This window comes from Myotis davidii, unplaced genomic scaffold (genome assembly GCF_000327345.1).
Source record: "Myotis davidii unplaced genomic scaffold, ASM32734v1 scaffold249, whole genome shotgun sequence".
Lineage (NCBI taxonomy): Eukaryota > Metazoa > Chordata > Mammalia > Chiroptera > Vespertilionidae > Myotis > Myotis davidii.
This window is the reverse complement of record NW_006300367.1, coordinates 3,048,212-3,060,122: the sequence shown is the minus strand read 5'-3', so window position 1 is coordinate 3,060,122 and position 11,911 is coordinate 3,048,212. Positions and strand designations below refer to the sequence as shown.

At 39.3% G+C, this 11,911-nt stretch overlaps 1 pseudogene; it reads left to right on the top strand.

Moving 5' to 3' along the window:
- The first annotated feature begins 1,200 nt into the window (after positions 1 to 1,200).
- Positions 1,201 to 2,266, top strand: LOC102766140 (annotated as a pseudogene).
- Positions 2,267 to 11,911: the final 9,645 nt, after the last annotated feature.

Sequence of the window (11,911 nt, the reverse complement as noted above, 5' to 3'; positions counted from 1 at the left end):
TTAAATTGTTGGTTTTTTAAAATTAACATTACTACTTTAATTATGTGTTTATGTGTGCTTACTAACATGTTAATTTCATAAACCCATTTTAAAAATTATTTCTCATAATTCCAATATCTGGAGACTTTTGAATACTTAGACTCTGATTTTAGTTTCTGCTGTTGACTCCAGTTCATGGTGGTTTGTTTCCCTTAGATCTGGTGATTTTATTTGTGAGCTCATATTTGCTTAATATTAATCTTTAAGAACACTTAGGGGCTAAATTAATGATTCTGAACACTACTGGGCATTTCCAAATCAGTCAATGCAAATGACCTGAGATCACTGTGGTGTCGTTCATAGAACCCAATGTTCTAGGCTCAATACCCTTTCCTCTGGTCCAGTGTTCACTCACCAGAACAGTGCTAATGTCAGAATTTGGCCTTGGTGTTACTTGGCATTTTGTATTTTGCATTATTGTTCATTATTTAGTTTCAGGTTTTCATAATTTATTTCTTTAGATATGCTTGTTCCGAGATTGTATAAAGTGTCCTTATCTCAAGTACTTTAAAAATGATCCTTTACATACAATCTAGTTTTTTGTTGTTGTTGTTTGCTTTTGAGTTGGAAGTTCTGCACTACTGTCAGATATGGAGTTTACAGACAAAGTATTTTAACTTTGCAAATATATAATTTGGAAAATAAGCATTAAGAAAAATCAATAAAAACTGGGGCTATAATCACAACTTATTCTGAAACTCTTTAATCTCAAGGTGAGCCATTGTTTCATAGGAAGAAAAGCAAACACACACGGAACATGTGTGTTTACAATAGAAATCCATAAGGATGTGTACTGCACCAGCTGTGTTGGTTCAGGTGCATGTGAGGGTTCTCATAGATGTTAGCTTGGACATACTGAATGTTTTTAACCTTAGGTTTTGGTGAATATTTGCTAGATTATGGGTTAATCTGGTGTAACTGAGACTCAAAGTAGTAGAGACTCCAAGGTTAGGCATAGCAGCCCTGGGCTGAGGTGATAGTTTCACAATGTCCGTTAGCCAGGCTCTCACTGCCGGCGGTATTGCTTCAACATCCCTACAATATGTCCTTAGCTGCATGGTCCAGAGCAGCTCCCCTTGGCTCCCACATTCCTTCAAGAGGAAAGGAGAAGATGCCACTCTTCTATTCAAGAACACAATCAGAGAGCCCGGAGTTCAGCTGGTCCCGGTCCCAGGCCAGCAGTCACCCGCTTCTTCTTTTCAACATGACAGATGCCGCTGTGTCCTTTGCCAAGGACTTCCTGGCAGGTGGAGTGGCCGCAGCCATCTCAAGACAGCGGTGGCACCCATCGAGCGGGTCAAGCTGCTGCTGCCGGTGCAGCATGCCAGCAAGCAAATCACTGCAGATAAGCAGTACAGGGGCATTATAGACTGCGTGGTTCGTGTCCCCAAGGAGCAGGGAGTCCTGCCCTTCTGGCGCGGTAACCTGGCCAATGTCGTCAGATTCTTCCCTACCCAGGCTCTCAACTTTGCCTTCAAAGATAAATACAAGCAGATCTTCCTGGGTGGTGTGGACAAGAGAGCCCAGTTTGGGCGATACTTTGCAGGGAATCTGGCATCAGGTGGTGCGGCTGGGGCCACCTCCTTGTGTTTCGTGTATCCTCTTGATTTTGCCCGTACCCGTCTAGCAGCTGATGTGGGCAAAGCCGGAGCTGAAAGGGAATTCAAAGGCCTCAGCGACTGCCTGGTTAAGATCTACAAATCTGATGGGCTTAGAGGCCTATACCAAGGCTTTAATGTGTTATCAGGGTATTATCACCTACCGGCTGCCTACTTCGGTGTCTATGACACTGCAAAGGGAATGCTTCCAGATCCCAACAATACTCACATCTTCACCAGCTGGATGATCGCACAGTCTGTCACAGCGGTGGCTGGGTTGACTTCCTATCCATTTGAAACTGTTCGTCGTGGCATGATGATGCAATGAGGACATAAAGGAACTGATGTCATGTACACAGGCACACTCGACTGCTGGAGGAAGATTGCTCGTGATGGAGGAAAAGCTTTTTTCAAGGGTACATGGTTCAATGTTCTCAGAGGCATGGGTGGTGCTTTTGTGCTTGTCTTGTATGATGAAATCAAGAAGTTCACATAAATTATTTCCTAGTCTTTCATCTTCTTGCCCCTGTGAACAGGCATGTTGTATTATGTAACATATCTTGAGCATTCTTGACAGACTTGGTTGTCTGTTTTATCAGTGGCAACTATTTACTGGTTGAAAATGGGAAGCAATATTCATCTGACCAGTTTTCTCTCAAAGTCATTTCCATGATGGTGATGGGACGCAATTATATTTTTTATTTCAGTCACTCCTGATAAACAAAAATTTGAAGAAATAAAAAATAACTGAAATAAAAAAGAACACAGCCACCCACCAAGTGCCCACATATCTTATTGTAATCACTAGAGGCCTGGTGCACAAAATTCATGTAGTAGGGGTGCCCCTCAGCCCAGCCTGTACCCTCTCCAATCTGGGACCCCTGGAAGGATGTCCTACTGCCAGTTTACAAGGATCGGGCCTAAACCAGCAGTTGGAGCTCTCTCTCGCAATCCAGAACTGCTGGCTCCTAACCACGCACCTGCCTGCTTGCCTGATTGCCCCTCACTATTCTGCCTGCCAGCCTGCTCACCCCCAAATCCCCCCCCTCACCAACCTGATCACCCCCAACTGCCACCTGGGCCAGTGTGCTAGCCCCCAACTGACCCCCACTCATGGCCTGATCACCCCCAACGACCCCCCCACTAGCCTAATCACCCACAACTGCCATCCCACCCTGACCTGATCACCCACAACTTCCCTCCCCTCTTGGCCTCTAACTGCTTTAACATGTTCCCTTGTCCTGGATCAGGATGGGGGTTCCCTTAGAGCATGGGGCAGCCTGGACGAGGGGCCTATGGTGGTTTGCAAGCTGGCCATGCCCCCATGGGGTGAGGGTATCTGCTGGGGGGCATGGCCAGCCTGGGTGAGAGGATGATGGCTGTTTGCAGGCTGGCCAGACACCCCAGTGGGGACTCTTACTCCATGGGGGTGTGGCCAGCCTGGGTAAGGGGTTGAGGGCCATTTTCAGGCTGGCCATAGCCCCTTCAGGGTGGGGGGTCCTGCTTGGGTGCCTGACCAATCTGGGTGAGGGGCTGAGAACTATTTTCAGGCTGGCCATAACCCCTTCAGGTTGGGGGTCCCTGCTGGGGTGCTTGGCCAGTCTGGGTGAGGGGATGATGGCTGTTTTCAGACTGGCCAGGCCCCCAGTGGGGACTCTTACTCCATGGGGGCGTGGCCAGCCTGGGTAAGGGGATGGGGGCCATTTTCAGGTTGGCCACATCCCCTGGCGACCCAGGCCCCCAGCCACTCCTTCAGTGGTGGCCAGGGAAGGCGGGAAGCTTAGCTTCCACCATCTCCAGGGTCAACCCAAGCCTCTAGCTCCGTGGCTGCTGCCATCTTTGTTGGGTTAATTTGCATACTCGCCCTGATTGGCTGGTGGGTGTAGCGGAGGGACAGTTCATTTGCATGTTTCCCTTTTATTAGGGTAGATATGCCCGCCCCCCCCCCCCCCCCAGCTGAGATAAAGCTGGGGGAAATAGTATCTATACTTGGCAGTTGTATTTCCAGAAACATGTGGAGGATTTAGTCAAGGTTTATGTGATGGTTTCGTTGCTTGATTATTGCTGAATTCTCTGTGAGTTCCAGGACACCCCAGTGCTAAGAACAGTTGCATAGTCCCTATGAAGAAGCATTTTTTGTTCCACATTTATTATGTAACATTAATTCCAAAAAAATATCAATTTGAATTGCCCTTGAAATAGACTCTGAGTAAGAATATGGGTTCATGCACTTCATTTGAGAAATGATCCCAGAAAGCAATTTGAGGGCATGGGGAAGTGAAGCAGGGAGGAGCTAAAAGTCAATAATTTGCCACTGTGGGCAATTGAGAACTCATTCCATTGGGAACTTCTGAGAAACTGTTTGCGTTATGCCTCCAATCTGTCCAGTAAAGAACAAGGGAGGCAGTTGTAATTATTCACCATATTCTCCGGCTTCCATTCCTTATTCATTGATGTTTTCTCCTTAGGAATAACTCTCTGGCACTCTTCTGTCTCGTTCCTGACAGGTAAAGCACAGTCTCCAGGTCAAAGAATGTCCCCAGGGAAACCAAGGAAGCCATGAGCACCACAGGAACTAAAGCTCACCTGAACACAGGCCAAGGCAGTTGTTCAGGGCATTGACTGTGATTGCTATTACACTTACAGATGATCCTGCTTCATTTTCCAAATAGGGATACTGATGCTCTCAGTGGCCTTGAAATTTGCCTTACAAGTTCTTAATTCTTTCCAACTCACTACATATCCTGTGCTATGTCTCTAGAAGAGAATTTTTTAAAAATCCTATTTTCTCAGAATTTTGACACCTCAAGATGACAGAGTGATACCTGCCTTTAAACTCTTATTTAAGGGCTTGTCTCCACTGGCACAATGAAGTTCAGTCCCCTTCCATTCTAAAGCAGCTTCCAGTCATTTCTAGTAGCTCACTCTCCATCTAATCCATTACCCATATGCAGCTGGTGGCAGCTGTACTGATAAGATGATTATTTAAATGCTGTAGCGTGACGTTGGTTATCTGCATTTCTTATCCTCTATGAGTCTATGCACTGTATGGGCACAACCAACTCAATGAGAGGAGGGGTGGTCAATGCACATTTGTCCCTAGATTCTCTCCCAGTGGAAGTTCACCAGACCTTGGGGAGCATTTCTCTTGAGAGAGGAACAAGGAAGCTGGAAGTATGAACATGAGAAATCCCCAGAAAAAGAAATAAATGAAATAGAAGTAAACATTATACAAGATATAAAGTTTAAAAGAATGGTCATAAAAATGTTCTTTCTCTTAGGGGAAGAATAGGTAACCTTAGTGAGAACTTAAAGAAATAGTAAATATTACAAAGTACATAGATACCATAAAATAGAACTAGTTGGAAATGAAGAATACAATATCTGAAATAAAATAGAAAGAATCAACAGCAGGTTAAATTGAAGCAGAGGATCAAATAAATGATTTAAAGGATAAGATAACAATAACTATACAAGCAGAGTAATAAAAAGAAAAGAGAATTTTTAAAAATGACAAAAGTCTACAACAACATCAAACACAATAACATCTGCATAATAAGGGTACCAGTCAGAGAAGAGAATGAGCAAATTATCAAGAACCTATTTGAAAAATAATGGTTGAGAACTTCCCTAACTGGGTGAAGGAAAAGGTCACACAAGTTCAGAAAGCTCAGAAAGTCCCAATCAAGATGAACCTGAAGAGACCCACACATACACATAACATAATTAAAATGTCAAAGATTAAACGCAAAGAGAGAATTTTAAAAGATGGTAAAGAGAGACAGTTAGTTACCTACAAGTGAGTTCTTATAAGGCTCAATTGATTTCTAAAAATAAACACTTCAGGCCATAAGGGGTTGGAATGAAATATTCAAAGTAATGAAAAACAAGGAAGTGCAACTAAAACTATTCTATCCAACAAGGCTGACATTTAAAATTAAAGGCAAAACAAAGGGCTTTTCAGACAAAAAAGCTAAAGAAATTAATTACCACCACACAAGTATTGCACAAATTGTTAAAGGGTCTGCTTTCAGAAGAAGAAAAAGAGAAATGGAGAGAAACGTTGGTATAGAAAACAAAATGGCAATAAATAACTACCAATTTTAACTTTAAATGTATTAAATTCTCCAATCAAAAGACATTAGGTAGCTGAATAAATAAGAAAACCTAACCCATAAATAAGCTATCTTCAAAAGATCGGCCTCAGATGGGATCAAAGAAGTATTTCATGCAATTGAAAACAAAACAAGTAGTGATAGCAATACTTATATCAGACAAAATAGACTTCAAACATAGGTTTTGGTAAGAGATCAAGAAGAACACTACAGCCAGGCCAATGTAGTTCAGCAGTTGAGCATCAACCCAGAAACCAAGAGATCACTAGTTTGATTCCCCATCAAGGAATATGCCTGGGTTGTGGGTTCAATTCGCAGTAGGGGTGCGTGCAGGAGGCAGCCAATCAATGATTCCTCTCTCATTGATGTTTCTATCTCTCTCTCCCTGCCTTCTCTAAAAATCAATAAGAACATGTTTTTAAAGGACACAAGATAAAGATACGGGAGGCAATCCAACAAGAAGATATAACCACTAACATTTATTCACCCTAAATGTAAATCCTGATGGACATAAAGAGATTGACAGTAATACAGTCATAGTAGAACATTTTAATAACCAATTGACATTAATGGATTGATCCTAAAAACAGAAATAAAGAAGAAAGCAGTGACCTTAAATGACACACTAGGTCAGATCAATGTAATTGATATCTTTAGAGCATTTCACTCAAAGACAGCAGAATAATCATTCTTTTCAAGTGCACACGGAACATTTTCTAGGACAAACCACATGTTAGGACACAAAACAAATCTTTATAAATGTAATAAAATTAAAATTACATCAAACATCTTCTCTGACTGTAATGCTATAAAAATAGAAATCAATCACAAGAAAAAAATGCTCAAACACATGGAGGCTAAATAACATGTTATTAAACAATTAATGGGTTAACAATGAGATCAAGGAAGAAACCAAAAGCCACCTAGAAACAGATGAAAGTAAACACACAACAACCAAAAATCTATGGAACACAGGAGAAGCAACCCTGAGAGGAAATTCATAGCGATAGGTCTATCTAAAAAATCAAGACATGTATCAATAAACAATCTAAAAACACACCTAAAAGAACTACAAAAGGAACAACAAACAAAGCCCAGAGTAAATAAAAGAAAATTATAGTGGAAACTAGAGGCCCGTTGCATGAAGAGATTCATGCAATAAGGCCTTCCCTTCCCCTGGCTGCCAGCACTAGTTTTCCTCCAGCACCAGGGACCCAGGCCTTCGCTCTGGCCTGGAGCCTTCCATCTTCGCTGCTCCGGGTCACAGCCTTCTGTCTTCGCTCCTCTGCTTCGCACCTATGTATGCAAAGTAACCTCCATCTTTGTTGGGTTAATTTGCATACTCTCCTGATTGGCTGGTGAGCATAGCAGAGGGACGGTCAATTTACATGTTTGTCTATTTTTATGTAAGATTAGATATAAACTAAACACACAATAAAAATATCAATGATAGAGTTTATTATGTACATACATGGTTATAAGTACTTTATATATAGTAAATGTTATTATGTAATAATCATTGTAAAAACCTACTAAGAGGTTGTTATTACTCTCCCCATTTTAACTCTATCAAATGTTTTATTAAATAAAGTAACCATATTTTAATATCTTGTATAACTAGTGCTAATTTGCCATGTATTATTTTCTGATTTTTTTCTGGATATTCTTTTATGTTTATTTTCCATCTGATATTCAAAGATCAATATGTTTCATTTTATTGGGCTCATATTAAACCTATGGATTAATTTATGTACTTTTAGTATTTTTATAATAATGTCTTTCTTTCCAATAACAAAGTATATATCATTACATTTGGTCATATTGTCTTAGGCCCTCAGAAGCAATTTAAAGTTATTCTCACCAACATTTTACAAAGTTTTGAAAGGTTTATTTTATAGACATTTTATTTCACTGGTTGTTATTATAAATGTCATCCTTTCATTATGTTTTATTTTTATGTATGTTGTACACTATTACTTTTTGCATATTAATATTATAGTCAGCTGTTTTTAGGAGTTCTTACCTATTGCTTTTACTATTTTATCAGCTGATGATAAAATGTAATAATATTTGGAGATTGGGCCTTTAGGAAGTAATTAGTTTTAGATGAGGTAATGGAGGAGGGAACCTCATGATGAGATCAGTGCCCTTATAAGAAGAGGCATCAGATAGCTTGCTCCTCACTCTCTCTCTCCACTATGTGAAGATACATCAAGAAGGCAGTCATCTAGTTTATTACTAGTTATCTTAAGTTTTTTTTGTTGCAATGGTAAATGGGGTTGTTTGTTTACTTTCTCTTTCTGAGAATTCATTATTGGTGCCTAGGGCCCCATTTTATTTTATATCAATTTATCTATGTATTTATGTATCCATACCTATATCTATAATCTATATCATCTATCTATCTATCTATCTATCTATCTATCTATCTATCTATCTATCTATCTATCTTTCTATCTATAAAAGCCTAAGCGACAGAACAACCAAACTACTGGAACACCAGAAGAAAAATCTCCATGATGTGCACTGACCACCAGGGGGCAGATGCTCAATGCAGGAGCTGCCCCCTAATGGTCACTGTGCTCCCACAGCAGGAGCGCTGCTCAGCTGACTGACATGTCCCACCAGCCCTGCAGCAGCCACTCACTCCCTCAGTAGTCCTGCAGGTCCAATCTTTGGAGAATGGACCAGGCACCAAGGGACCAGTGCCGCTGGCACAAGCCCGACACCGCCACCAGACTCCTGGAAGTCGTCCTCAGGCACCGTGGCTACTTCCTCTCCCTAGATGCTCTACAAAAAAGAAAGGATATAAAAGCGACCATCAGGTGGCTCCCGACAACTAGTGTGAATGTCAGGGGCATGGATCCAGATCCCAGCCCTGCAAGGGCATCCCATCACACGCCCAGAGGGCCGACTGTGTCCCACACCCCCCACGCTGTGGCTAGGACTTCCAGTACTATCTATCTAGCTATTATCTCTCTCTATCTATCTATCTATCTATCTATCTATCTATCTATCTATCTATAAGAGCATAAGCGACAGAACAACCGAACTACTGGAACAACCAGAAGAAAAATCTCCCACACGCCGGGGGACCCCAAATATGCACAAATTCATATACCAGGCCTCTAGTGTTGAATAAGAGTGGTGAAAGTCTATATTCCCACCTTGTTCCTGTTCTTAGGAGAAATGGTTTTAGTTTTTGCCCATTGAGTATGATGTTGGCCATAGTTTTGTCATATATGGCCTTTATTATACTGAGTTATGATCTCTCTATTCCCACTTTGATTAGAGTTTTTACCAAAAATGTTTGTTGGATATTGTCAAATGACTTTTCTGTGTCTATCAATATGATCATGTGATTTTTGTCTTTTAATCTGTTTATGTGATGTATCATGGTTACTGATTTGGGAATATTGTGCCACCTTGTATCCCTAGATGCACTTGATAATGGTGCATGATCTTTTTAATGTAGTCTTGGGTCTACTTTTCTGATATTTTGTTGTGGATTTTAGCATTTATGTTCCTCATGGATATTGGCTTATAGTTCTCTTTCTTTTTATAGTCTTTATCCCATTTTGGAATTAGAATAATGCTGGCTTCATGAAAAGAGCTTGGAAGTTTTCCTTTCTCTTGGATTTTTTTGGAATAGTTTGAGGAGGATAGGTGTTAGTTTTTCTTTGAAGGTTTGGAAAAAATTCCCTGTGAACCCATCCTGACCAGGGCTTTTGTCTGCTGGGAATTTTTGGATTACTGATTCTATTGCATCAGCTGCTATTGATATATTGAGGTTTTCTGAATCTTCATGATTCTGTTTTGCAAGTTTGTATTTTTTTGGAATCTGTTCATTTCATCCACATTGTCCAGCTTGTTGGCATATAGTTGTTCATAGTATTTTCTTACCATCCTTTGTATTTCTGTGGTGTCAGTGGTTACTTCACCACTTTCCCTTTTGACTCTATTTATTTGGGTGCTCTTTATTTCCTGATGAGTCTGAATAGAGATTCATCAATCTTGTTTATCTTTTTAAAGAACCATTTTTTTGTTTGTTTCATTGATCTATTGTATTATTTTTTAGCCTCTATGCCATTTATTTCTGTTCTAATCTTTATTATTTCCTTCCTCCTAGTTACTCTGGGTTTTTCTGTTGTTCTCTTCCTAATTCTTTAAATTGCAAGATTAAATATTTTGTTATTTTTTTCTTGTTTTTTGTTTTTTTGTAATAAGCCTTTAGATCTTTGAACTTCACTCTCAGGACTGCTTTACTGTGTCACAGAGATTTTTAGATTATCATGTGTTCACTTTCATTTGTTTTTTACTTCTTTCTTGATCTCATTTATAACCTTTCATTGTGTAATAATATGCTTTTTTGCCTCCATGAGTTTGAATATTTTTAGAGTATTTAATGTAGTCGATTTATAATTTCATTCCATGTAATCTGAGAAGATGCTTGATATGATTTCAATCTTTTTGAATTTTTAGAGACTTGTTTTTTATCCTAACATGTGGTCTATCTTTGAGAATAACCTAGGTGCACTTGAGAAGAATATATTCTGCAGCTTTGTGGTGAAATGTTCTATAAATGTCAAATAAATCCATCTGATCCAGTGTATCATTTAGAGTCCCTGTGTCCTTAATTATTTATTTATTTTTTTTTGGTCTGGAAGATATCCAGTAAACTCAGTGTGGTGTTAAAGTTGCCTACTATGACTGTATTGTTGTCTATCTCCCTTAAATTTCTGTAGAAGATTTTTATATGTATATATTTAGGTGCTCCTATATTGGGTGCATATATGTTTACCAGGGTTATATTCTCTTTTTGGGTCAATCCCTTTAATATTATGTATTGACCTTTATTGTCTTGGCCTTCATTTTGAAGTCTGTTTTGTCGGATATGAGTATTGCTATCTAAGCTTTTTGTTTGTTTGTTTGTTTCCATTTGCATGGGAATTTTCTTTTTTTCCATCCCTTCACTCTCATCTTGTTTAAATGTGTTTTTTTTTCTGAGGTGCGTCTCTTGTAGATAGCATATAACTGGGTCATGTTTTTGTATCCATTCAGCTACCCTGTGTCTTTTGTTTGGAGGATTTAATCCATTTATATTTAAGGTTATTATAGGTAAGTACATATTTTGTCACCATTTTAATTCTTTATGCCTATGTTTTTCTCTATATATATCTCCTCACATTACAGCCAATTTTTTTTGCCTTTTTTGTTGTTGTTATCTGGGAAGCTCTTTATTTCACCATCTACTTTGATAGCTTTAGTGGATATAGTAATCTTGGTTTCAGATCCTTACTTTTCATTACCTTGATCACTTCATGCCATTCCCTTCTGGCCTGTATAGTTTATGATGAAAAAATCAGCTGACCGGCTAATGGGAACTTCTTCTGTAGGTAGCAAATTGCTTTTCTCTTGCTGCCTTCAAGATTCTCCCTTTGTCCTTAATTTTTGGCATTTCAATTATGATGTGTCTGGGCATGAGCTTGTTTAGGATCTTCTTGCCCAGGACTCACTGTGCCTCCTGAACTCGTTTGACATTTTCCTTCACCAGGTTAGGGAAATTTTCTGACATTATTTCTTCAAACATATTCTGTATCCCTTGCTCCCTTCTGGCACACATATCATGCAAATTTTGTTACATATCATGTTATCCCACAGCTCCATTAAGGTTTACTTCTGTTTTCCTTTTTTGTTGTTTTTTACTTTTTGGTTCTCTGATTGAGTGATTTTTTTCTATACTGCCTTCTAATTCACTGATCCTATCTGTGGCTTCTCCTAATCTGCTGTGTATTCCTTCCATTGTGTTCTTTATTAGTATTATGTCATTAATCATAGTTACTATATCTTTTCTCATGCTGTTGAACATCTTTGTCATCATTATTCTTAACCTTATAAAACTTTTTATATCCATTTAATTTAGCTCTTCTGGAGAATTATCTTCTTCTTTAATTTCAGGCTTGTTTTTTTTTCTTTCCCCATGGTGGCTGCCTATTTGGGATTTTTTGTTGTTGTTTTTTTGTCTGCATACCAGGTAAATCTACTATTGATAACTAGAACATTGAACCAAGGGTTTTTCCCAGGATCATGTCTCATGACACCAAAGAATGAGCTCCATGGACCAGAAGATTTAAACAAAAGTGTGGGAAATTTATTATA